The sequence below is a fragment of the Achroia grisella genome, unplaced genomic scaffold (assembly GCF_030625045.1).
Source record: "Achroia grisella isolate CSIRO2021 unplaced genomic scaffold, CSIRO_AGI_Agris_v1 utg327, whole genome shotgun sequence".
Taxonomy (NCBI): Eukaryota; Metazoa; Arthropoda; class Insecta; order Lepidoptera; family Pyralidae; genus Achroia; species Achroia grisella.
Window position 1 is genome coordinate 331,402 of NW_026712799.1, and position 24,641 is coordinate 356,042.

The window sequence follows — 24,641 nt, forward strand, 5'->3', positions numbered from 1 at the left end:
TTTTTTGAGAAGACTACTTTATCTACGTTCTCGTGATATCTATCTTCTTCGCAATCTATCTATTATATATGTTAAATTGTGTTATGATCTGTACAGCAGTTTGTCGTGAAGAGGTAATGAACAGACATACTGGTACTATTTTTGCTTTTATAATATCAGTACGGATATTATGATCTATGTAATATACTCCATAACTCCGCAATATCCTCCGTGTTGTTGTAACATATAGCTAAATAGGTAGCATTTTTCTCTAGTTGAAGGTTGACCTTGTTGAGGTTATAAACTCACGTATGTAATATATTGTTGCCCGTTAGTAATTAAGAATAGTTAACGTTAATATATTTTTAGATATTCAATATTATTCTTGAACCTTTATTACAAAAATCCACTCTATTTTATTTAAAATTTTAAAGGTTTTGTTTCGAAGCAACTTTAGTCAGGAATGGGTAGAACTAGATGTGTCTAGTATTAAATAAATATAAAATACAGGTAACGTAACATTTAAGTTAATATTCGGTGCAAATAAATAAACAAATACGAACCGAGCAATTAACTTTAAAATTTAATACAATTACAATACACCGTACACAATAACCACAAAAGCAATAAAATAAATTCTTCGTGGCATTAGTATTTCGATTGTGTATTAATTTTAAAGTTATCAGTTGCTACCGTTTATTTAATTTTCAATTTCATTGAATTGTGAATAGTTTTAATAAAATATAAGGCGATTGGAAATTTAACTGTTGTAAAGAAGTTTATATTGTAAATAAAATATTGAATTGTTGTTTCTCTTTAATACTTAGTTATTTATTTTCTGAAAACTACTTTAACACTCATTATAGTCGTCATTCAACATGAACGTGATAATATTCTAGACAATGTAGTCAGGTTAGTATTTTATTGTAATGAGTCATTTATTTTGTAATAAATTTTATTTCTAATTATTATACAGGTTGAAGTTGTATCGTAATCACGACTTGAATGAGTGGCTAATAATAAAAACAATTAATATAAATTTTAGACTATTTATATTATAAACTAACACTGCGTACAATAATATATTAGATTGCTATATAACAATAGTTACTCGTAATACATGTACGACTATTTTAAGAACTAATTGTAAATGATAATTACAAGTAATTAAAATCTATCATAACAGAGAACACAAGCCACAGTTTGCCACGAAATTACTGTTTGACTTATTCCATCATTTCGTGAGGTGGCTTTCTTTGTTTTAAAATACGCTTTCGTTGGAATCTTATTAAAATTTTAATTAATGCCTACTATAAATTGCTCGCAATTGTTTTGGATGTAAGCGGACAGAATTGCGTTTTTCAGACAACTTTTTTTTTAAACGTCCATTCCTGCTTTTATGTTTTGTGTACTCAAATAGGCTTTATGTTATCATGAATACGGAATGATTTATTAAACGTGCATAAATTTGCCAATTGTGACGTTATTTCATGTGCGAAATGTCAAAGTGTATAATGATACTGGCCCTTGCCTGCAGCTGTTATGGCCATTTATAAAATAGTGAGTTTAATGGTAGGTAGAACGATGATAGAGTAGGTAGTATGACTATTACAATATTTAATATATTATGTGCATAAGTTAGAAGTATCTATTTTTAAGATATATATTATATAAATGGTATAATAAAATTACATACAAGTCGAGAGCCATCTTTTACCTAATTATGTAAAAATGACTAAAACATTCAGAATGTCATCTTTACAGAGAATATTTTTATGTATAGGTTAAGGAAACAGACGAAAATTGACCTCACAGAGTGAAATAATATTGTGAATCTTTTCAATCCTCCTTTGTGAATGAATTATTTAATAAAATAATAGATGGCATTGTATAAATGCTTTATTTATTGTTATCATTAGACATTTCTCAATGAATGTTAAGTACAACTGCTCACGATGTCGCGGGTACCGATAAAGAAGTTATATACATAGTATAAAACAAAATGTATGCTTAAATCTTTAGAACTACAGCAGATGAAGATATTTCTTTTAAATATAAATGTATAATATATGCATAATAATGTAGAAGAACACTGATTAATTGAGAGGTTTCTAATGTGATGTCGTAAATAAACATATTTTTTTGCGCTTACATTGCAAACGCTGTCTGAATGTACTTTAGTTCTGTACACCTTAAAAAAGTCAGCAAAAATGTCCGAGATGGTATATGACTATCTCTTAAGGATAACCTACAAAACCATTTTTTTATCCTTTACATTTTACGGGAAAAATGGGTTATTTACGAAGTGATTTTAAGCAATACAGCATCAATTTCTATACTATTAAGTACCTTAAATACATTGTCCGTTTAATATAGATCAATGTGGGCCTTTACAGCATGTAATATAAATGAATATTTCCGAAGATATTATAGAATTAAAATGCAGGGACATAGCGGTGCTGTGTTACCGGCCAGGCCGGCGGCACTAAACAGAACATGTTTGTACGGTCTATTGTCAAAAAAAGCTGTAAACGTTGTTTATAAGGACATTCTGTAGTAGGTAGGTATATTTAGTATCAGAATTGCACCCGTGCGAAGCCAGGGCGGGTCGCTAGTTCTGAAATAAATGAATACACAAAACTATCTTAATGGCGCGAGTTTCAAAGTCACAATCTTTAGGGTCTAAACATCCGGATAGTAAACCATTACTTAACCGCTTTCTCAACACCTGCTCAAACTTATTTACAACACTATGAGTTTTTCTATAATGTACGGAAAAGGGTAGTCAATACATTTAAATAATTTCTAAAATTGCTCCCAGTGACTCTCTTAGTACGATTTTAGTGTAATACCGAATTTTACAATAATATTTCTATACATTTTCATACATATGTATAAAATATAATATAAAATTATACGTTTGTGGTATATAAGGGATGTACCTATTAAAGTTTCAGAAATAACACACAATACGAATAAAATGTCTACTTTTATAAACAACCACCTTATTAGCTCTTTCGTGGTGAAAAGAAAATAAGGACACCTACATAAAGTTTCAAGACATCTGTAAGTTTATTTTCATTGTATTTAATTAGAAAGTACCGTTTTTATTTTTAATTTCGTCCTGAATAAATTATGTAATGTCTCTGTTTATGTCGTATTGTTGAAAGTCTGCAAGCATGCCGGGGTTATTGTTGAGTATTCGCGTGCCCTCATAAAGTTTGCATTATACTGACTTCTATAAAAACACATCACTTGAAAGTTTTCTCTACGTTATTGTACAGTCTGTACACTGTACTGAGCAGGAATGAATGTAAACCTATACAACGTCTATTTTTATATTTATGAATGTGGTTTTTAACCCCACTTAAAAAGATATATTTATGGTAAAATATTGCAATATTGTTTTAAGTAGCCGTATACAGTCATACTAGTATAATAAATGTGTAAATGTGTCTGTCTGTTTGTTACTTTTTGACGACCATACGGTTGAATATGTTTTCAAGGAATTTGACGTGAAGATATTGTATCTTATATTGTATCATGAGCGGAATAAGCATCTTGAGTTCTATTCATCTAAAATAAGCAGACGAACTGATAACAGCGTATTTATATATTATGTATACAAATTAACATTAGACAAGATTGTGTTTACAATTAGATAATAGAAGAAGATATAAGACTTATGGTGTGACAAAAATATTAACAGTTGTTCTGTAATATAAAAAAAAACTATTTTTTATTAAATAATAATGTAATTTTATAAGCGTAAAAAAGTTACGTAGTTACACTTTTATTGTGGGTTGAGATGAACGATGAAAAATAGATAAAATGGAATAGCGACTTCTCCAAGCGAATACATGTCTTTTGGACGATTCGACCAATAAACCGAAACTAACAATATATAAGTTTGTTTTTGAGATAAATATATAATATTACTTATGCACTTAAGTCGTTTGTTGTATTGATTATTCAATAAACAACTTAGCTATAATGTAAATTTTTTATTGCCTATCTTGAAATTCTACTAAGATAATTTTACTAATAGGTAGGTAGGTACTTAAATGTTGAAGGTAATTTGGAAAGATAATTAGATGTTTGGATGATGATAGAGACAAACATTAATAAAATTTGGTAAACAAATCTGTATCTCATATTTGAGATTAACACATAAGAAGCGTAGAGGGCCCTCTATTGTTCACATGTCTCAAAAAATTATGTCTACTCAGAAAAAAAAAGTTTGATTCATAATGACCACAAGCTAGTTGGTACTAGTAAAATAAATAATTATCTACTTTCAAAAATAAGAAACTTAAGTAGAACTTGTTATTAATAACTCTGGTTCATAGGTTTAGATTGTTAAAGTAAATAATGTCCTTCAAATAATTACCTCTATAATTTAAACTTCATGAATTTACCAAATAAAGGTCATTTCATTTAAATTTATGATAGAAAATAATTTGTAACGTTTATTGGCATTGTTACGAAGCAATAATATTGAAACTGAATTATTGAGTTGAATAATTTACGTTGCCTGTAGTAAATAAAAAGAAATATGTGAGCTTTGTATTCACGATTGAGTGAATATGATTTCGTAATTTGCGCATTTCTAAAACACTCCTCTGGAAATTATTTCTTCTGTGACAATACAAATTAAATAATAGAAATTAAATGAACTTACCGACGAGAAAATGGACGTCGAATTTTGTCCTATTTGGTCATGTTTTTGTGCTTATCCATTGTTTACGTGTGATATTTTTATACTTAGATGAACTGAAGCCCTTTCTTATGATTATTATGAATCACAAGGAAAGGCTTCAGTTAATCTAGGTCTTGAACGTATTCAAGTTCTAGAGTTGTACCATTTTATTATTTTTTATTTATTTATTCTTTTTGGCACAAGATAATAGCACCCCTTATTACTTTAATAATTAATATAAAATATAGAAACTAATAAATACAGTAAGATAATATATGTATATACACTTTTTATTATATAAATAGTATAATTATTATTATAATGATAATTTTGGAGTCTAAAGAGGAAAAGTTATAATGTAGCGTATTATTAAATGCAGTGTTTCTTCGTATTTATTTTAGAGAATGATACTGGAATGGAGCACCTGTCTGCGCTAATGGTTTACGCTGGCGGGGCACCAGTGGAGGATGATAGGAAGAACATGGGGTCAGGTCAGTATTTATCACGATGGTTTCCAGGGGGAACCGCGTGGAGGTCAACCTGACATGGTACATTGCTAGTAATTGCAATTATTAACAATCCCCTTCCCCCCAAAAGACCTGCATAAAACCAATGTTTTAGTGATTTCCAGGTCTATCAGCTACACAGTTCTGTAAAACGCGACGGAGATGTAAGTAACTCGACCCGCGCAACTCGTCTGTTCTCAAAAGGTTTCTACTTTTTGCAATTTTATTCTTGATAATTAATAAATTAACTTTTAATAAATTAATGCTCTATTCCTACTAATTTTTTAAAATAACTAAGACCAGTAGTTTCTGAGATTAACGCGTAGAAAAACAAACTTCTTAGCTTTATATTAATAAAATATATACCTTGGTACCAGGATTCTTGGGTGTGGGTATGTGGTGTGGTATATATGTGTAATTTTGAAATATGTTACAAATATTCACTATTCATAAGCAAAATTATAATGATGCCTATATTTACTGAAGGTAATATGATTGTAAATTAATATCTAAGAACCATAAGATAAATCAATAAACTATTGTTGTGTTGTTACTTTAGAAACCTAATATCGTACAATTAAAATATTTATAGAAAGACGTATATATATACATTTTACATTATATTGACAATTTTAGCGAAGAAAATAAAACGGACGGAAGCGGAAACGATTTTTTATGTCATTCGCATCGTAAACCGAATGACACGAATAAAGTAAAGATCGTTGAGTTTTTAGCAATTTTACTGTCAACACTAAAATTGTAAAAAAAACTGCGATTTCCAATACTTTTTCATATTGTTCCCTATTGTCATAGCTAAAATAATTTATTTCTTAATATCATTGGCCAGACACAGCACGGTACATGCTAGTTGCCATATATAAGTAGTTAATATATTACTAATGGATATACTGATTTAAGTTATAGTACTGCTTACTTACTTGACTTAAAGTAGTGGTATAGTGAATGGACTGTGCAAATAACCCATCTCATTCTATTTCACAAAGTTTATGAATTTAGATAATTTAAAGATTTTTATACGATTTTAGAAGAGAATGAAAAAATTAAGACAACATTAAGGTAAAATAATGTTTTAAACATTGCTTACCTCAATTATTAAGTGGCATCTGTTATATTTTACATGCACGCAAATTTCAAAAAGAGAACATTGTCTTATAAGCCTATATGAGGTATTCAAGGTAATTCATACATGTTACAGCGAAACAAAATAGTTTTCTCTCTTAGTACATCTAAAACAGCAATATTCGTTTTCTAAACTTATGTTTACACTGTATATGAAATCTATCGACATCGATACGCTTCGAGATCTTGATTAATATGTGCAGCCCACGGATCTATCCCGAGCAGCTATATGTTAGAATTATCCTCGTAGCCGTGATAAGGCCCATGGATAACATTTTTAAGTACGTTTAAAATATAAACCATTTATTTAGCACTAAATATGTAACTAGAAGATTATTTTTTCCTTCCTCAGATAGGTATTGTATATAGATATAATAATCGTGACAGTTCTAGTTGGGTAAAATACTCGTAATTATTACAATATGTCCATCTATATCAATCTTTATTTAATCTCAGTTCTCTGGACATGAAATAATAGTGAACATTAATTGATTTTTTTATTGACTCGTATAATAGTATATAGTAATAAATAAATATAAATATCGACAAAGCAAAGTAAGTACTAGGAAATATGTTTTTTTGTAAGAACAAACGAAATTTTATTATTATACAATGCTGGTTAGAACGCAGGGGTACCAAGCCGAAACTCAAATAAAAATGAACTTAAAATATTAACCATTGTCACTACGAAACAAAGGTGAAAATCTGATAATATTTTTAAACATAGGTAATAAAAATTGTAAATACTATTCCATATTCCAATTTCAATATAAGTATGTCGAACGTGAAACAATAAATCAAAGTGGAAAGTAATTAAACAATCCAGAGAAACAAAAGCGATTTTTGTTATTTGTGATGTGAATTATAGTATCAACAGGCAGGGTAATTACGCGTCACAGGGGATGGCAGTGACGGGCGACGGCCCTCGGCCAGGGAAGTTGCCGTGATCAATCAATTCATATACATAATATAATATATATTTGTGGACTTTGAAAAATGTTATAGTATACAGAAAAAAACTTTATATTGTTTAGGTTATATTATTTATTAGTTATTATAGCAAAATTTATTAGTAGATAGTAATATTTGAAATTCATTTTCAATTTTATGCAAATCATATGTAAACATATATTAGTACCTATATACAAAATTCAATTTAAATCACATATAATATTAGTAAAACTTTCCTAATAGTTTCCTTCCTACATAATAGTCAAAATAAAGTGATAGTCCAAAGTGGGTAGTAAGTAAAAAATATTGGTAATTGTAAAGCCTCAATATATATTTTATCTAATATTAAAAGCGTGAACATAAACTAATACTAATTAAAATAAAAAACAAAAATATTCATATCAAAAACATAAAAGACATAGTTACGTAGTAATTTACAATTTAATTTCATAATAGAGTACTTATATACAGTTACAGTCCAGGGTAATGGTATGTCAACGCAACATCGGCCAGGGGAAGTTTTCGTAATCGGAAATGTAAATGCGGAGTATCGAATATCAATTTGTTTATGTAACGGCAGAGCGAGCCAAGAGGCTTTTAACGCAGTCAATTGCAAAGGCTGTTTTGTAACATGATGGTCGTGTAATAAAAATTCAATACGCCGGTAGTATGGAAAATAGTGATTTTTATTCTAGCGACCTGCTTCGACTTTTGTACGGATACAATTAATATGTATAAGTTTAAATACATTTGGTGTATGTTATACACTAAATGTATAACAACATGTATGTACCCATAATATTGATAAATATTATGAATAATATGTGTAATAGCTACACAAGTAACATTTGCGATACAGGTATATTATAGTTTGAAAAGGAGAAAGAAAAAGTCGGAAGGAGGTTGGAGTTGTTGGTTGAAGAAGTTGTCATATCATCTTAGTGAACAATAAAATATTATGTATATTTTCATATAACTTTAGTAAAACATATGTAAAACACTTTATATCTAATGCAGTGCATTATGATATCTGTAACTTGATATTTAGTGAAATCCAAGAAATATAATATCACATTGTAACTTTTCCTGTAGTCCTTTTAAGGATTCGAATATGGTACGGAAACTATATTTTCAAGGATTATTCCTCATTTGTCTTAAGGATATTAAGTAGTATAAGTTACTATAATCACAGTATACGTACCCGATATTATCATAGATCTGCAAAACATATTTTTATTTAAATTTAAATTTTGTATACTATTATAATCGTTTACACCGCCATTTTCTTACGCCTGTTAATTCTTCATCCACGTTTTATGCTAGCTATGAATGCTCGTAGCTACGTTTATTTAAAACTGATATTGAAACTGCTTAAAATATTTAAAAGTAAAATTTATTACGTGGGGAGTAATAACCCCAAAAATCTATATTTTCTGCGTTATATTTGAGTGACATATTAAAATGAGTTTTTGTTCCAAAAATTTCCTTATTCAAAGTTATTTCATGATATAAAAAATACAATAAAAATATAATTCGTTTTTTGCAAAGTGGAATTTGTGAATACTTGGAATGTAATTATTTTCGTAGGTAGTATTAAAAAGAGTATTAGTTTCATTAGGGAGTCTTTCGAACATTAATTATTGTGGACCCTTTATTTCCATTCACTTTCTTTATGAAGATTAATGATATGAGTGGGCATGTGTAACGAGTAACGTAGGTCATGTAGAAAGGTTTAATAGTAAAACTAAATTAGATACTTATTTGGAAAGATTTGCTAAGACTTGGAGTACAAGGGAATAATTAATTAAAGGCCTCGATGGTCTAGCGCTTTAGCTCACCGCTTTACATCCGATAGAAGCGGGTTCCATTCCGGAAAAAAATATTAATTGTATTCATGAATACGTTTGTTTGTATTAACTTGGGCGTTTTCAAGTTAAATGTATAATCGGTGTAAAATGTTAGTAAGGTAATACAAGCTCTGGTTAAATTAGGACTAGACAGCGGTGTGTGAATTATCGAGTGATGCTATTATTATTATGTAATTGACGTTACCTAGGTCTGTAGAGTAAGATAAGGAAGAAGCTATTTTTAAGGGATTACAATATAATCAAGCACCAGTGAAGGATAATCAGATGATAATAAAGTTACAGTTGACTCATCACACTTAGGCTAATTCAACAGAAATTTACTACGATGATATCCAGGAAATTCCAGGAGACCGTGTGAAGATCGAACTTATATATAATATAGAATTGTTACTAGTCACTTATACCTATTACTAAACATCCCCTCCCTCTAGATATATTATTCTGCCGATTGACCATATAATAGGGAGTAAGAAGAAACTAATATTACATCTTTTATAGTCACATTGGCGACACTTCAAGCTTCCGAAATTGCCAAAGCTCGGCTTAGCGTTACGTCCCAATCAGTGTGGATCAACGAGTAGGTACCGATAACCACTTAGATGTATGTTCGTACGTGATATTATTCCTCTGAAAGTGGTTTGTTCGATGGGATAAAGCTATACCATTTCGAAGAAATTCATTTTGTGCGTGCTTCAAGATAATATTGAAAATTTTTATAATATTACCAAGAAATATACTTGTAACAACTATATTTCTTCATAAACTACCTAAAAATCTTGTTAAAATTATTATGTAAGCAGCAAGGGGATAAAATATATATAGCAAAAAGAACTATGTATTGTTTTAGCGAAGATACAGCGAGCATTGTATGTATAAAATCATCATAATTAATATGAATCATCTAAGAAAAAAATGTCAAAAAGAAAATTAATCACAATTAATCCTAATCAAGCACTCCATTTCAATATCGACTATAAGTGGATATGTTCTCTTAGTGTACAGATAATCCATTATCAGTTACGTCAAAAGAACGCAAAACTGCATACATATTTATACCCTAATTTTTATCGATATTTTTACTAGTGAATATCTAGCATTAGAAATCCTTTATAATAATCCTTTATAATAGTACGAATATTTACGTTACAATAAAAACTAGTTGCTTTTGTTGTACCAACAGTGAATATTATGCTGTATGTTAACACCTATGTCTATATAATTTAATGGGCTGGTAATAATGGTAATGAACTATTTACCATGTTTTTCTGAAAACAAAATTATTAATTTATGCACACAAACAGACAAATGAGTATTTAAATATATTATGCACAGTTAACACAACTGTTTGTCACCTTTGACTTTTCCCTTTGCCAGAGAAAATATGTAAAAAATAAATCGCTCATACTCAGTCATATAATTATTACATGACAAAGACTCGTACCAAATTTTATAAATACACTAGTAGTAAATCGCGACTTCGTCTACTTTCATGTGATTAAAGATGGTCTACGTTCGTCCTCGAGATACAAGCTATCTTCACGTCTTCATTAAAATCCGTTCCGACTTAGTGATGTGAAAGATAATAAATAGATACTTTAGAATTTATAAAATTAGTATGTATTTGATGTCTGTACGTATTAGTGTCTACATCCTTCCCAACACTATGAATCGATTTTGTCTAAAGCTCTGCATTGGATAGTGGCAAATATATCTCCGGATAGTTGATCAGCGTCACATCGTGATCCAATCAAAGGGGATCAGTAAGACACCGGATCCGACGTGTGGGGACTTATCACCTGAGTTATGGCTTCTGGAAGAGACGTGACGTCAATTATAATCAAATTTTGTTGTATACGGCTAAGCATTTCTGTTGTGTGTCACTATTTTTATTCTGTGACATCTATTTTCCTACATTTTTGTTTGAGTTCAAGAAATTTTATGTACATACATTATTAATATTGGAAATCTACCGGAATTAGATCCCTAAGTATTTTAGTCTGCTGCTGCCGATGAGATATTTCTACAAAAATTAAATTTATGAATAAATATACCAATCATGTTTAAACTTGTAACACAGTTGTGTGTACAAATTATCCGAGTATAAACGGAATATTTACTATGATAATATTATTTAGAAGTTACCGATAGTTCGAAGTTATATAAATCGAAGGAAGAAACAAAAATGTACAAAATCAACCTTGTCTTGAATCAATTAAATCCAATTATGATTTTCAAGAATTTTGGAATGGCAAGAGGCTGTAATACCCTTACTTTTGTAACTTTTGTAATATACTCTCTATCTAGTTACCTTTCTGCTCTCATATAGTTATAATCGATACATCTAGTACAATTCTATAAACCTAAGTATACTGTGTTATAACTTAAAGTGGCATTGTACGTGTTGGGTCTCGGTAGCGATTTATAAGAGATTACTGGGGTATCGCTTTCGTGAGGATGGAATAATGTGACGTAGATCCATGGGTTAGAAATTGGAGCAATAATTTATTTACCGTATAAAATCTATATCATTATATCTCTATTAATACGATTTAATGGGTACTTCAGATGTTATTGTGAATATAAGTGTATTAGCTATGTACTAAGATTAAATTATAATGATTTGTGTATTGTGCGGATTTAAAAGTACTTTTAATATTATATATATATATATATATTAATGTTCTTATCTTCTCTAACGCCAATTAAATTATAGTATTATCGCTTAACATTTTATAATTATGTTATTCTATAATTTTATGGAGTTCGATATCAAATTGCAACCCTTTTTTACTCCTTTGTAAGATGAATTTTAAATACCAGTATTTCAGAGAAAACCATTGCGTTAAGTATGGATATATGACTTACTTACTTTTGCCGTAGTAATGTAAGGTAGTGAAATTACAGGATAGGCATGGCATGTTATTCCTCCAGTCCGTTCTGGATTAGCAACGCATGAGTAGTATCGCAGACGTCACGTAATAACGTAATCCGTAGTGCTTTGCATATAGACGGCCTTGATAGTTTAGCGATTTAGCGCATCGCTTCACGTCCGATGGTCGCGAGTTCGATTCCTCGCACGGTACTAACAGTTGTATTCATGAGTATGATTATTTGTACCGGTAAGGGTGTTTTCTATGTATATAATGTATTTATTTAAAAAAAGTATCTATGTAGTAATCAGTTGTCTATTACCCATAACTCAAGCTCTGCTTAGATAGGGACTAGATGGCGCCGTGTGAATTGTCCTGGGTTATTATTATTATTATATAGGTAAATAGCTGACGGCATTTATCATCAGGTGATCCGAAGATCCTCCGTTATTCTAATTGCTTAAACCTAAAGAAAATTACTTTTATATGACTGAAAATGTTTATGAATATGAAGAAATGTATATGAAGAATTTATTCACTTTTATATGACTGGCTCGTTAGCCAGTCATATAAAAGTGAATTAATTCTAATTGTGTAATAAATGAACTAATATTATAAAAACAGTGTCTGTTTGTTTACGATATTTCGCGATTAAACAGTTTAACAGATCTTCATGTGACATGAAGATAAACTGTATTATGGACATAGGTTTTTAAGTTTTTAAGCAGACGAAGTACGAGTAGTAGTAGATATTAGGTAGTTAAATCATAGCCTTTGACATTTATGTGAATCAGACATAGAATTCGAAATTGACGTGAGGAACTTAAGTTGACCAAACTACGTGTTTTTAATTAGTTTCAGTTTCACTTGAGTAGTGTATATATTACATAATTAGCCATGAAAGCTTGGAATATCTATGGAACAGATAGAGGCTAGCAATTATTTGAGTATACAAATAGTTTTAATATTTAATGGTTTTTAAAATGATACTTGCGGTTTTCATAATTTAGATTTTTACAATAGTTCAAGAAGAGTTTTAATAACTAATTACTTGTAAACTTCCGCGTTTTGTACATATTATTGACATAGTTAATCTTAGCCATGCCATCCATAGAGAATTCTTCTCCACAAACTGGAACTTATGTGGTTTAGGATTTTAAATTATGCAATGTAGTTCATGTCGAGGTTTCGAGAGACATGGTTTTTTCAAGAAGTGTTCAGGATACAATAGGCAACGATAAACGTTTGTCATCGGATAGAACATATGCTTGTTTGTCCCCGTTGTGTTATAAAAAAATCTGATCGACTTCACGCTTATCTTAACATTATCCACTAATGCTCCGCCAAGGGCTACGTAAACTGTTAGCGCTGATGCATCAATATCCTTCATAAATAATAAATAGTTTTATATCTAACAGCAACTTGGCTAAAATTTATATCCAAAATGATTTAATCACTACTCAATACATAACATATAACAATATCTTTATAACTGCCGTAATTACTTATAATAGTAGATAAGACGTGGGTGGACGGCTTAATCCCATCCATTTGCGAATGGCTCTAAGTCGAGTCTGATATTAAACTTGATATTCGTAAATAATAAGGTAGGGAGAATATATTTAAAATGCTACAGAATTATATGATACGGCTAGATATTATTTCATCCGAAAATAAATTCCGATTGCCAAAACTAATAAGTAGATATCTACTTATCTTCTAGGTAAAGTGAATTGAGTTAGTAATAGTAACTCGACAGTTACATTCGAACCAAAGGGATTATTACTTCAATTGGTAATCTATAGCAATATAATAACGGTAAAGTTTGTGAGTTTGGATGTCCATTGTACAACAAATAGGAACGGATCTGCAATGGAAAATGTTCCAAAATGGTGAAAAAGTGAAATAGATGGCGTTGTGTATGTCAGCATAAATATTTAAGTTAAGTTAATCAACTTCAAATTAGTATTGCACTCAATTTAAAAGTCTTCGTTGTATAATGTCAATATAATTGAGACTTCTTTAGTGAAAAGTGACGTAGTAAGACTTCAGTGGTATGTACAGAAAGTGCCTTCCATAAATAAAGTGTTAACCCTGTTTACGTACCCTGTTACGTTAAGTAGGTAGTTTTGTAGAGGTTTGAATAATTTAATTTTTCAATAGTTATATGGGCTGAATTTGTATTGGTTGTAAACTTTGCACCAAATATAATTTGAATCTATAGATTTTTAAGTGCAGTTAACAAACAAACAATATATAAAATTTCGCATTTACGTATTCATATTGTAGGATTTTATTGTGATAAATAAAAACGAATAAATAGATATAATTTATAATCGATTTGGAACAGTAAATATATAGAATTATCAAGTGGTAGCAGTGCATAACTAAAATTAAATTATCCAAATTCGAATTACGTTCCATTAGAAGCACCTACGTATTTAATATACTCGAAAATATTCTCAGTTTTCGAATTCATACAGTCAAATCTATGTAAATAAAGTGCAAAAGTATTATTAATACTTTATTATACAGTTTCTAGTGTTTGATTTAAAGCTTTTTACCTAAGTGTATTAGTATAGTAACATTCTTATAATTTCTAGAAACGAATTTTATATTCAATTATTTTATTTAGTTTAGTTGTTACTCTAGAAAGGAAGTAGAAATAACAATTTATTAAAATATAGTTGTGAATATAATTATATAAACGTGTATGTATATAAAAATATGAAATATGTATACTCTACAGTTTCTTCTCTGCGATTTCCATTGATTTCGCATAGTCAAAACATGCTCTTTTTCTTTACATTTTATCTCATAATTTATTCGATAATTCACATGATCATGTCATCCTTAGTATTTACTGAAATGTCTTGCTATGTTTGTTTAATATTGTCATTACCTATCACATACAATTAAAGTATCCAACATTTTAGCAATCATAACGGAATCGTTAGAACGGACTTTGATTAAAAAAATATTCAATGACATTTTATTAAATAAAAAATAAAAGTTATAGGTAAAACACATTTACAATTCTACTTACACACTGAGCCCAAATATACATAGGTATGTATATAATGCAATAAGTGTCAATTTCACTGATATATATAAGCTAACTCTCAATATTTAAATTTTAAATGACTCAAATGGGGACATTCACGTAAAACATTGCCGTGAGGTGACGGTAGAAAACGAAAAGGATTTAAAGAAAATAAAACGAGTCGATTCGGGAATAAGTGGAACACATCTTTCTCTCCCAAGGGATCTATCGACATATCGACAGGGGACTTGGCAAGAGATCTCGTTCAGTCAACTTTATTGGCGGAATTTCAATGCTTTGTCGTCTACGATGTAATAGCAATTTATAAGCGTTCAGAACGCGCAATTTGATGTGAACGCTCCGCGAAAATGATGACTTCAAACATTCAATGGAACGGTTAATTGACATCGCCCATGGCATATTACAACAGATTTTGATATTGCCATGTAATTGTAATACAATTTTCAAACACATTCGTCATGTAATTGATATGAACATATTTACTTCTGATAACTAATTATAATTAACGATTCAAAATACCTTAAGAATTAGTGCTGACATCTAGAAATAAAATACAGATAAATTGAGAATTTAGTATTTCTTGAAATCGATGAGAGAAGTTAATAAATATCAGTAAACAATTGGGTCATCATTATCAATTGGAAGAAGCGGGACCTTAGTCGATAGCTTTCGATCTTTAACTGTTGTCGGAGTAAAGTAGGGTCAATTTATAAATGAGCATAGGATATCAGTCACTGTGGGACGTAGCGCCAACCTTACCGGCGGCACGGACCATTGATATATTGGGCCAGTTTTACCTTCTTTGACGTTTTTTTGAAAACGCCATTCCCAGTAATGGATAGTCATGGGTTCAATGTAATTTGCCTCGGAAAGTTTGCCAATGATTGGCTTTTAATGGTTTTCAATTTAACTTTTCAGATGCGATTGGAAGTTTGATCAACTTATTAAGTAAGTTGTAGGGGGCGTCATATGTTGAAGAAAGACGGATAACAACATTTTGATTTAGGCACGTATTTAAATTTGCTAATTAAAGAAGTCTTATAACTTTGTCCACGATATCTTTCTGTCGCTATACATTTTTGAAATGACACGCAGAGACAATATTTATAAATATCGACAAATATATATTTTTTTTTGGGGGACTAAAACGGTAAATTTCTGGTTTTACTAATAGTATAAAATGATATATGATACATAAGTAAAAAAAACAATAGATACTCTCCGCATTGTGTATTAATCCATGCCCTCAGTGATCAAAGAAAGTTTTATAAATTATTTTAATTATATTCCTTGTTTTTTTTTTTAAATAAGTACCTTGGTAGAGCCTATCTATCTAAACCTACTCTCGACTCCATATCGTTCGATAGAGCTGTAGAGGTCAGCTGAGGCCAAAAATTCGAAAAAAAATACAAAATACCAATTCATAATAATGTAGGAATATAAAACCGCTAGCAACATTTTTTGCGATTAGTATATTTTATACACCCTTTTATGTAATAGCACTTAAGTAACTCAACATTACATTAAATTCGTGATCTAAAAATCGATATTTTTCACTAACAAACAGTGGACAAGACCCTGAAAAGTCCATTAACGCGATTGCCGCTTTAGGAACAGTCATCGCGACTTTTAGTCGACTAAAAACATAAATACCACTTCCAACCACGTAACTACTTGCATAGTTTCTTATCGAATAGGTAAAGAGCACAACAGTGTACTCAGCACACGCGAACCGGCGATTAAAGACTCTCTCTATTCTGAAACATAGGTTTTTATAATTATTCACCTTCAACGTAATACAGTTAAGTTAGAACAAAGGACTCGAATGCTATAAAAAAATTCTAGAAGAATTATAACGTTAGTTGTTGTAACTTAGACATTTAATGTCTAAGTAAATACAATTAGGCTGGAAATGATTTTGTGGTTGCCTCGTAGTTGAGCTAATTGTGCTTGACTAAGTAATGTTCTCATTATAATGGAGCGACTTACTTGTATTTTTATTTTAAAAGTTAATATTTGTTTATAACGTGTATATTATTCGTTAGATTACAATTACAGTTAAGCACATTCTAAATTTAGCAGAACTACAAAAAAAATCTGTATCAAATCTCTTTTTTTTAACCGGAAAAGTTTTTAAATATTCTAAGTGTATTTCACAAATATATTAATTTATTTTAAAATATTGAAAAACTTAACCCTTCTACAGCACTGATCGATACGACAGGATTAATTAGGCAGACCTTAAAATACACGGAAACTTAATTTCTTATTTTATAAAAATAGACTATCGAGTGGCCATGAAGTGGCTATAAAGCAGTTCTACTAAATGTTTCTCTAGATTTTTTTTTGGATAGAAGTAGGTACTTGTGTATGCAGTCGATTACAGAATGATCTTTTTATATTAGGTCCTATTTAGGACAGAATATTTTCTGCTTTGGCTTTCTTCTTCTTTCTTTCAAGAAATATAATGTTTATCTATATTTTGTATTTATTTATTTCAGGTCACTAAAGACCCATATTGTATCTTATAGACTAACATACATATGACTGATATTTAATTATACACAGACAATTTGTATTTACCTATATTTAAATATATAGGTAAATACAAATTGTCTGTGTAGTCACGATACTGATAACAATCTTTTAAATTTTAAAACAAGTCTTCAATAGTGACCATTATATCATCCAAATTTTATTTACTCCATCTCAATTAGGTAGATATTCTCTTTTACTTAAGATATTATATCTGTTCATAACGTTTGGCAGTCGTGCAAAGAGGACCAAGATAGGTTTGCAAGAATATTATCTATTATTGGTATTATTTGCTGTCAATATCTTTCCTTAGAAGAATATGACAAGGGATAATAGGCTCGTATTGATGTGGGTATCTATTTCTGGCCTATTATGTATGTGTTAAACAATTTGGGAGTAAATATTTAAGAAATACATGAATTAAAAGAGGCTTTTAATTAAACTCATTGCGTATCAAATCTAAGTAATCTTCAAAATTGAATTTAGAATTCTGATTGTACTCATAACTGTAATTTATTATTCTATTTTCATATAAAATCCGGGATGTGTGTGCGTGTTATTTCCTAAACTCGGCATTAGTGGGGAAAATATTTTCCATGGAAAAGTATCTTCTGAGTATGTAGTATATGTGATATTTGATTGATGAATACATCAAGAAAAATCAGAGGTTTCTAAAATAAATATTTTTTTATATTTTCTCTATTTTTCAAATAATATAAAATCTAACAATTGATTTAATTAAATTTAAATAAATCAATAATATGAGGATATTTAATTTTTATGTATTTCAATTAAAATAAAATTACTACTCAACTGTAATATATTTAATATTATATTTTTCATCTTTTTTTTAAGTAGTAGATGCATTTTTATAGAAAGGATCGCTTTTAGCGGTAAATGCCTCCTGCAAAAGCTTCCAAAAATCTCTGTCTCTTGCTAATTTACTCCATACTTTGCTCGCTGCTTGTGCAACTTCACTCCATCTTTTAACTCTGGTTGTCTACGTTTCCTTCTATGGGGTACTAATTTGTAATTATTTTGGACCATCTATCGTCTGTATATGTCCAGTTCATTTCCATTTCAGGCCTAGAAAATATGTATTAGGTATTTATTTATGAATTACAGATTATTATTAGTACCTAGTCCTAATGTAACTGTAACTATTTATTACTCTTTTTTATATATTTTGGTAATTTGGTATTTATCATAGGTAAAAAAATCTAGCAAATTTTTACTACTACGTAACAAAAGTGTCTGTCTAGCGAATAGGTAGTAGCAGTCATCATCTGCTTCTTCCTTATCCCATTTATTTGGGGTTGGCGTAATATATTTTTCTCTTTCATTCATCTCTGTTCGCAGTCATCCCGTTATTTACTCCCTTTCTCACCATATCATCTTTCACACAGTCCATCCATCTCTTTTTCGGTCTTCCTCTACCCTTATAACCATCCACATTCATATGTAACACCGTTTTTAGGATATGATCTTCATTCCTACGCATTACATGCCCATACCACGATAGACGATTACTCTTTAACCTCTCCGACATCACAAAAGGTAGTAGCAGTCTAGTCACTTAACTTGAATCTTCTGAGGAACAGTCAAGTGATATGAGAGATCAACAAGTGAGTGTGTCGACACTTTTTGTGTCTCTACTATGTATATTATATAGTCATGTTCTTAGAAACTTACTTATTGTAAAGATTCATTTATACTTTGTAAACGGCATTAAATTTCGTGTGATGTTGGAAATGCCAATTGTTTGTAAATTTACATAGGCTAATCTTAGTGGTACCTAGGTATTAATATTTATAAATTTGTTTTATTTAAATACTACCTATTACAAAATACATTTAACATTCCGTTTGGCAAACATAATTCAACGAGTTTACTATTTGTATAGGTTGTTATAGCGGAGGAAATTAGTGAATAAATTCGATTGACTTTGCCGCCCTAGGTGCCGGCCTATTGGGTTGATCGACGATTCGCGTGATACCAGAATTAACAATCGAAACAGTATTATGATGCCGCTTTATGTATTCTCAGCGAGAATATTCTAATATTAGCGATGACTAAAATGCATGTATTATGCAAATGATACCGTTTTAAATTTGTGTCCGTTGCAAGCATTGAAAAAAAATACTCTTCTTGGATTTTTGATTAATTTTTATTATGTCAAACACGTTGAATTCTGTGAATAATGATTACATGCTAAAATACTGTCAATGCACTGTTATGTACCCTGCATCTGATAAGCACCCTAGATTGCTTCATAGATCGGTTTGTGTGTAGTGAAGTGTCAGGTCAGATTTCGTATATCATATGCGCCGCTGTTTTATGTCACCAATTCTCAAATACTGTTCTTGATTTTAGTATGATGGCCATTGAAGGTAATCTTAAGTAGTTAATTGAAAAAATAAAACCTGTCAATGCTAGGGTTTATATACAACATTTTATAAATAGACAGAATGTTAACTTTATCTTGCCTTATTATATATTATCTTAGGTGTACAAAAATGAAAGAGTATCTACATTATTATGTGAGGATAAAAATTAAGCGTAGGTGTATGAAAGCTTAAACGCGCTGATTTCTCTGCGTAAAATACTCAAAATGCGTGTTTGTATTGTATACGTAAGTCTCCATGGAACTGCCGCATTTGACTCCACAAGAGAGCATCGCGTGTAATGATTAACAGTGTGCTTTTGATGAAGCTCAATCCGTTTGTGTACTTACTGTACACGCCGTGTAATTTACTGTGCAGACGCATTCAGATAAGCCCGTCTCATTACCATTCGTTCACAGTATGCGAAATGTGCCAGTGCCTTCTGAATAGGTGCGAATGTTCTCGCTATTTCAGGTAATCATGATGACGTACCATGATGTTTTTCGAAAGCGCGTTTTAGAAAAGAAAATCATGAAGTGCTTTTTCCTATAGCAGACTTAAGGTCTGCTATAGGAAAAAGCACAAACACTTAAATTTTAAATCAAAACTCGTAAGTAGCACTAGTTCCATAATAGTTAAGTTTTTCCTACATAATCATTACCAGTGGGGATCAATGGCATAGTAGCCATTTTTAGTTCGAAAAACGGATTTAGATGGCGTCATTGGTATCGAATGGAATTCAACATTGTTTTGTAATCGTTTAAAACCCAAAACTATGTTTTTAAAAAGGTTTAATCTATTTTTAAAAAGTCATATATAGATGTTAAAATGAAATAATGCGTTTTGAAAAGTAATTTTCATATATTTACTCATTTTGTTGTTGCCCTGTATTTGTTTACAATTTAATCATTGCTAATTGGGGCTTATTGTTTCCAAAATACTTTCATAGATGGCGCTGTTTTCATTTGTATCACCGTATTTTAAATGTTTATTTTATATTTTCAAATAATAAGTACTTACTATATTATTATGATAAATTAAACATAAAAAAAGTTTAAGTAAATATAAAACAGCTAAACAAGAAAACCATATTATTCCAGTAATACTTATTTAGAAAGTGTTGCCATATTAAAAATAAATGCATAGATTTATCGATTTTTTCGAATAATCGATAACAGGATATTACAACGCATTATTCGATGGTGCTTTTAATTAGTCTTTGCAAACAGTAAAATTTCATCATTTTGTATTATACTCTTATTTGGAACGAATTGCAATGCATAATTTTTACTCGACGACGGTAAAATAGAGAGATTTTGACAGGTATGCAAGTACTATATATTTATCTGTTCGCTCATAACTTCGAAACTTGAAGAGGGAAATATTAATTAGATTGATCTGATATAAGTGTACTCTATTATATCAACCTCCACGCGGTCACCCTGGTAATTATAGCAATTAATGACATTAGTGACATAGTTCTTCTATTAAAAAAAATAAATACCTACTTATTGTAATTTAATGAATGAGAATTGAATGTGGTATAGAGTATATAAGGTCAGCTATACCTTTATGAAACCTCAATAAACAAGTGTTATATGGTATCTAAATTACTGACATTGATAGCTAAATATGAGGATCCTCGAATTTTTAAAAATACTCATAAGAAACTTTACAAATACTCGAATTTTGCTTTTGTAGAAGGATATTTTCAACCTTACTAAATTGTACAAGGTTTTGAAACGATAATCATTCATAATACTATGATATATTACTGATCCTAGTACCTACTATTCATGATAATTAGTTTTTTAATATCTCCATTCGAGGGTAGGTTATTCATAATTTATATTATTAGATTTCATCACAAATAAAAATATCGATTTAAAATCGTAGGTTGGTCCATATTTTTTTATTATATCGAAATGACAACGAGTACTGGCAACATAAATGAAATGTTAAAAATATAAAATATAGGAATAAAAGAATAGGATAAACGACTTTAAGTCAAATGCTTAAAACATATTTTCACTAGCATTGGATTTTTTCTCTTTTTTCATCATTTAAGTTAAGTAGGTACTTCAACTTTTGAATTGTTCCTGTTCAGAGTTCATTGAACTTCTTATTTTTTTGTCAAACTCAATAATTTAAATGTGTCTAAGGACTACTACAAATATTTAGTAAACTATCGTGTCTTTGAGGATTATCTCATACCAGGTATAACTATAAGTTGTTAAAAACTTGCATATGTATGCGTGTGTATCTTTCATATTAAAATATAATAAACATAGGTACTTGGTGACCGCTTTAATGTGGTATTATTATGTTTTTATTATTGTTATGAATGTAACTTCAAAAAACTAACACTGATTTTATAATTTTTGATTGATTGAGAAAATACTGAAAATTATTAATCAAAATAAAGTACTAAACAGTAGTATTATTTTTATATTTTATTAGAACTGAATGAATATGATGTATGAATAATATGTTTATTGTGCTAATAAGGTTACAGTTTAGTTACTTTCATGTAAATTCATTCATGTAAGTTCATGAAAATGTAACATGGTATATGATATTGTTTTCAGATTTTCCTGACATCAACAACTTAATACTGAACAAAGTTTAAACAAATAAGAGATGATATTCTAAATCTCCTAGTCATTCAGATGAAGATAAATAACATTTTTACTGTAAAGAACAGGAGTTCAAAAGAATAAGATATATATATATATATATATATATGAACATTTTACTGTATAAAATAATAATGCAAGTAAAAATAAGAGAAAAAAGCAGAAGAAAAATCTGTAAATTATTAATCACAATGCAATTAATAATATAATTAAATAAGTAAGAAAGCAATGGACTAGTGATGAGAAGAAATTCCAAGTAATTATATTATGTGTAACCGACTGCAAATAAGTTTATGATTTAAGCTCATGATTATTATTATATTGCTTCATCAACAAATCCAGGAATATTTTGTGTACCAGGAATTAATTATGAAATGATTTTGATGAAATATTATGTCTTGATATTGATTTATTTGGAATATAATATAAAAATAACAGAATTGTTTGAAGTTTTAGTGGTATAACAGACAAGCAGTGAAAGAAATATTATTGTAAATTATTAACAATTGTTTATTATGTGATTAATAAATTATTTAAAAGTGTTTTATTACCTGAAATGAAAATGTTATGATCTTCAAGTGTTGTGTTCATGCAATGTTAGTTTCACCTCATTCGATTTAAAATGTCAGGAATTATTTACTACATAATGATTTTGTATTAGATGGTAATCATATATATTTTTTAATGCAATGTGTATAATAATTCCCATTTACATCAAAAAACTTTGTGTAAATCTATATTTCCCTGTCTATAGACTTTGGTCGTGGAATACTAATAAGAAACAAAATCTAGAGACTGTAGTATATCACAGCATCCCAGAACCTTGTATTTAAGTCATATAAGGACTTAGTACCTACCTAATACTTGCTACTTTTTTAATCAATTAATTAATTTGATCTCAATCATCATGATGAACAATGATGATAATGTTGAGAATACTGCCAATGATGAATTTTATGGTGGTCATAAATAAATACCACCGTCACTATCGTCAACAGTCATTATTGATCTCATCATCATCACCGTTACCCTCCTTCATCCATATTGTCAAAAGTTACTACCTACTATTATTAACTGAAATGGTAAATAAGCTGACGATCCATCCAACCACGACGCTATCCGACGTACATACATACACATATATTATTAAACAGCATTACGTCATCATGTCGTGCCCGCTATATCCCGCATACGTTATCATTCCGGAGAACATAGATGTTATGTCCAAATATCCTGTAATTTCGCAGCTTAATTTCAACTGAATAACAACTTACATAAATACCAAAAAACTAGCAGTAAAGGCGTAGTTTGTAGATATCGAAGGTTCTACAAATAGGTATAACATCAAAATAAGTACCTACATGTCATTAGCACCGATGTAGTATCCCTGAAAGAACCTACATATAACAGATTGATGGTTTGCAGATATTATTTTCAGTTTTACAAATTGCCAGTTTACCATAATTAACTACATATTGAGAAATAATTATACACTGAAAATTATATGAGGTACCCATATGCACATCAATTGATTATAGCTAAAATCTATCACTATCACATAACAATTTAAATAAAAAAAACCGTATTAAAATCGGGCTATTCGTTAAGGAGCTATTGCTCCTTAACCGATAGCCCGATTTTAGTGCAGACGCGTTACGACATATCTTCGTCGGGAGAAAAAAAGCCACACATGCCTAATGACAAAAAAGTAACTGTAACATAGTACATAGATACATAGGTACATTAGCCGTGTCTGTAGACTGTCAGCGAACAATATTATACCTACATTGAATTTTCGATTGTACCCAATCAGGAGTTCGATACAGTTATATATCTATTATGTACGTATCTTTGCAAAACAGATGTCATGTAGACCGAATTCTCTGCCATCTATTTTCATGCTTTATTACTAATCACCCACTAGTAATCCGAACTGCTTCAGATATAGCGACATCTAGCGCCTACGGCGGCGAAATAAAATAGCCCGAAGAATAGCCCGAGTTAGGAAG